The 5,190-nt window shown below is 43.9% G+C and overlaps 1 pseudogene; it reads left to right on the forward strand.

The window, feature by feature from the left end:
* Positions 1–1,210: 1,210 nt before the first annotated feature.
* LOC106302382 overlaps positions 1,211–5,190 on the forward strand; it is a 16,057-nt pseudogene continuing 12,077 nt past the window's right edge.

Below are 5,190 nucleotides of genomic sequence, written 5' to 3' on the forward strand. Positions count from 1 at the left end.
TAAGACATCTAATATGAAGTAAATATTTGGAAATGTACCTCAAGAAAAAGGTTGCTCAGTTGCTCCCGAGTTAAGCTGTTGGAAGAAGCAGAATTCAGACATACAAGCCAGGGTCAATATGATGTCATATACTTGGGACTGGACCAGCTGGATGACCTCCTTCGTAACCAGATCATGATTTCTCCAGTGTGCTTGTTGGTATGGGTTAAGGACAGTGAACCGGAGAAGAAGACCTCTTTGTTGGAGGACGAAACGACCTTCTCTTTCGAACAGCTTGGGAAAAAGAAAAAAGTTATAATAATATATAAGACATCTAATATGAAGTAAATATTTGGAAATGTACCTCAAGAAAAAGGTTGCTCAGTTGCTCCCGAGTTAAGCTGTTGGAAGAAGCAGAATTCAGACATACAAGCCAGGGTCAATATGATGTCATATACTTGGGACTGGACCAGCTGGATGACCTCCTTCGTAACCAGATCACGATTTCTCCAGTGTGCTTGTTGGTATGGGTAGACTTCAACAACGTAAAATCGTTGATAGGGTTATCCTCGTTTGTTGTAATCTAATAAAAATAATAGAGACTAATAAATGTTAATAAAATTAATTTGAATATGGCTTTTTAAACTTACTAGTTGAAGTTCCTGAGAAGATAAACTTCTCCACCCTAGATTGGGGACATTAGCTATTTTCCCGCCACTATCACTTTGCTTGTTAGTGGAGTTGGTTACCGACAAAGCCTTCGTTTTCAGTTTCCGCCAATAGTCAAATCCTCCTTAATTGTCGGGTTTATGTGCTTTGGCACTATATGAACCTCCTACGTCTGCTTCTACCCATTGATTATGCCAACCATGCTCCAGAAAAGGGGAGTAAACATCCCAAAAGGCTTATGTTGATTCTGTTGCCTGACTTGGAACTTTCTTATAATAAGAATGGAGATGCGGAAGGGAATATGTAACATCCCGAGTTTTGATATATGGAAAGGATTAAGAGAATTGATTTGGCTACCTATATCACTAAAGTTGACTTACTTTTTCCGTCATACATCCATTTAGAACTCCAGAGTTAAGTGCGCTTGGGCTGGAGTAGTGGAAGGATGGGTGACCTATCGGGAAGTGATTCGTGATACCGTGGAAGTGAGGCCAAAGCACAGGGAAAGGTCGGATGGTGATTGTAGGGTCAGTAAACAAGACTTTCAGGCTTTGGAAAATTAATGCACCGACCGTTGGAACGGGATGGAGCCCACGGGCCGAGAGAGCGGGAGTGGGTGGTCCATTATCCGTGGGCAATCGGGGCGTTACAGATTCTCGGCCAGGTTGCTGAACCAATTCTTTCATGCTCATCGTACTCGGCAATCCTTTTGGTGAACCTTCCTGATGCGCCTCAGTACATGGATCAGTACATGGAACCAGTTCAGGATGGAGCTCAGGACGATCAGATCATTCCGACAAAGGTTCGCGCAACTGACCAAGCCGTGTACCGGATCGACCCGCGTAAGTCCGGAAAGGATCTAAGGCTGGAACCACGTCCAGACGATCGAACCGACTGAACCGAAGCCTGTCTTGCCCGCACCACTCGCCAAGCCAAGACTGATGGTCAAGCCAGAACTCACTTTGATCGAGAAGAACCCGAGACAGACCATAGTCTTTCCCTTTTGGTCCGTCTGATCCGAGCCGAGTGTCCTGATGAACGTACTGATGGATCAGTCGGCCAGTATGATCAGTTCCTGAACTTTGACGATCAAAATTTCTCTAAGGCACAGATTCTTCAACTGTCCAAAGACTTGGGTCGTGCTGGAACCAAGTTGGCGCATGAACCTTACCCAACAGACTGCCCGGATCGCGCCGCGACCATCTTGCTCCTTACCGCGAAGGAACCACTTGGTTCAGACGAACCTGGATGTTAGCCGAAGAGTCTCTTTGACCAGATCTGAGATCCAAGAGTTTTAATACATTGTCTTTAAATTTCTCATCCAGATTCGATTTACTAAGTTTGTCTTTAATACATTCTTAAGTATTTTTCTATTCCTCAAGTAGTATAAATATGTAAACACTTCTCATAGTAAAATCATTCCATTTTCTTTCAACTTTTGAGTCTTTACTCTTTGTTCTTTGTTTAGAACTTTTCTAGTTTCCTTAGTGTGGTTAGCTCCAAGCAAACGCCCTTGTCCGTTGGTCTTGTGAGTCATATCAAGCAACGGTTCAAGATCGCCTCTTTGTTGGACCGGTGCGTCGCATCCGGCAACAATCTGGTTCGGGAATATCAAAGGCCACTCCGCAACCTTTGTGCGACCCATCGTTCCATTAGTTCTCCTTTGGAGTTCATATCTTTTCCAATCCGGTTGAGTGATCCTTTTCTAAGGCGTATCAAAGTGGTATCAGAGCCACTCTTCCGGTATTGTCTGTTCATCTTCTCATCTCCCATTTCATAAACATTTTTTCTTCTTCTTTCTATAAATTCGGGCCCCTCATTACCATCCACCAGAAAAAATATAAAAAAAAAGAAAAGAATGATCTACGATTAAAAAAAAGAGATTTCAAAGAGTTTGATTTGTGGATTGGTGGTGGAAGAGAAAGCCTGCTGGCTGAGGAGAAATCCAGCCTTTGAGGTGGTTAAAACGGATTTCAAAACCAAAGTTCTGTCTTTTCTATCTATCTTACAAAAAAAAAAAAAATTCCCTTGTTTGCTTGAAGTTTGTCCCTTGGGATTCCTTGATTAGATCTCTTAGAACCTTGAGTATAAGGCTTTTTGAGTGATCACCAAAAATCTGAGATAAACGCGTGTGTGGGCGAGATCAAACACTTGAGAGTGTGAGGTTTTGATCTAACTTTTCGTGTCTTAAAGAATTTTCAGGAAACCATGCGTAGTGGAGACGAAAGAAGCCGACCCGGAAACTCAGTGGCCGGTTTATCTAACTTGCAGATGCGAGCCTTGAATGATTCTTTTACTAACCTTATGAACACAGGTCTTGAACAGATCCATCTAAGGCTAGACGAGATCCAGAACAGTCAAGAGACGCGTCCTCGAACCGGAGCCATAAGAGATCGGCCAAGGAGGCCGAACCGGTCTGATGATGAGATCCGAGAGGAGGACTCTCATGAGGACGACGTCCGATCCACCAATCGACCTAGGAGAGGTCACAGAAACCAGGAACCAGGTGATACCAATCCTTTTGCTAGAAATGAACGTACTGATGATAGCTTAGGAGGATTGAAACTGAAAATCCCACCTTTTGAGGGTAAAAATGATCCTGATGTTTTTCTTGAATGTGAAAGAAAAATTGAACATGTCTTTGATTGTCAAAACTTTTCTGAACTTAAAAAAGTTAAACTAGATGTTACTGAATTCTCTTGCTATGCTATTAATTGGTATCAAGTTTTGACCCACAGGAGGAGAACAGGTGCAAGACCGATTGAGACATGGGACGAGCTTTCCATGCTGATGAGGAGACGTTTTGTTCCTGCCCATTATCACCGAGACCTCCACCAGAAACTCAGACGTTTTCTTCAAGGCACCAAGACCGTGGATGACTACCACCAGGAGATGGAAACTTTGATGATCAAGGCCGATAGACGAGCCCATGGACGCTACTATGGCTAGGTTTCTCTCTGGCCTCAACCGAGACATCCAAGACCATATGGAGCTTCAAGAGTATGGAACCATGGATCAAATTCTGCACAAAGCCATCCTGATCGAACAACATGTCAAAAGGAAGAGCTACTCAAAGCCGGCCTTTGTTCCTAAACCGTCTTTCACTCCTAAGCCAAGTTATCAAGACAAAGGTAAGTCTTCTTCCACAACAAATACAGCTTTTAGGACTGATGTTCATGCTCGTGTTGACAAAGGAAAAGCAATTGAGAACCCTAGCCGTGCAAGAGACATCGGATGCTTCAAGTGTCAAGGTCTAGGACACTATGCGAACAAATGTCCGAACCAAAGAGTGATGATTCTCATGGAGAATGGAGAGGTTGATTCCGAGGACGAGCAGAAGGACAAGGAAGATCTTGGTCCTATCTTTGATGAGGAAGACGAGTCCTTTGACTACCCACATCACGGGCCATTACTCGTTGCTAGGAAGGCTTGGGATGATCCCATCTTCGACGAGACGGATGGCCACACGGACAACAACTTTGGCCCGACCTTTGATACTGATTCTGAGCCGATCTTTGATGAGGAAGACAGCTTTGATTACCCAGCTCATGGACCACTACTTGTTACTAGACGTTCCTTGAGTGTTCAACCCAAAACCAATGAAAAATAACAAAGGGAGAATATCTTTCATTCTCGTTGTTTAATCTCTGAAAAAGTTTGTTCCTTGATCATTGATGGTGAGAGTTGTACTAATGTTGCTAGTGATACTCTTGTCAGGAAACTTGGGCTGGCTACTCGACCTCTTTCTCGACCTTTCAGGTTAGAATGGCTGAATGAAACTGGTGAACAGTACATAAAGGAGCAAGTCACGATCTCTCTTACCATTGGACGATATGAGGATGAGGTTGTTTGCAACGTTCTTCCTATGGACGCTTGTCATCTCCTTCTGGGCCGTCCATGGCAGTTTGATAAGAGAGTCGTGCATGATGGCTTCACAAACCGACACTCCTTTGACCATAAAGGAAAGAAGATCACACTGGTGCCTTTGTCGCCATTGGAAGTTCACCAAGATCAGGTCCAACTTAAGAAGAACCGCGACCAAGAGTCTAAGCCGGACGAACCTGAGTCATCTCACAGAAATTCCAACTTCTTCATCAAACAAAGTCAGGTCAAGAGATCTCTTTACTCTCAAAAGCCAATTCTTTTACTTGTGTATAAAGAATCTCTTATGGCCTCATCTTCTTCTGGCTCTGCACCGGAGATTCCGAGTGATTTGCTAGATGTTTTGCAGGACTTTTCTGATATTTTTCCAGATGAGAATCCCAAAGGATTGCCACCAGTGCGAGGCATAGAACATCAGATCGATTTTGTTCCAGGAGCATCTCTACCGAACTGGTCAGCCTATCGAACCAATCTGGTGGAGACCAAGGAACTTCAAAGACAGATTGGAGACCTTTTGGAGAAAGGTTACATCCGGGAGAGCATTAGCCCTTGTGCCGTGCCAGTCCTCCTTGTACCCAAAAAGTACGGCTCTTGGCGCATGTGTGTGGATTGCCGAGCCATCAACAACATTACGGTAAAGTATAGGCATCCCATCCCTAG

The sequence above is a fragment of the Brassica oleracea genome, chromosome C7 (genome assembly GCF_000695525.1).
Source record: "Brassica oleracea var. oleracea cultivar TO1000 chromosome C7, BOL, whole genome shotgun sequence".
Classification (NCBI taxonomy): domain Eukaryota; kingdom Viridiplantae; phylum Streptophyta; class Magnoliopsida; order Brassicales; family Brassicaceae; genus Brassica; species Brassica oleracea.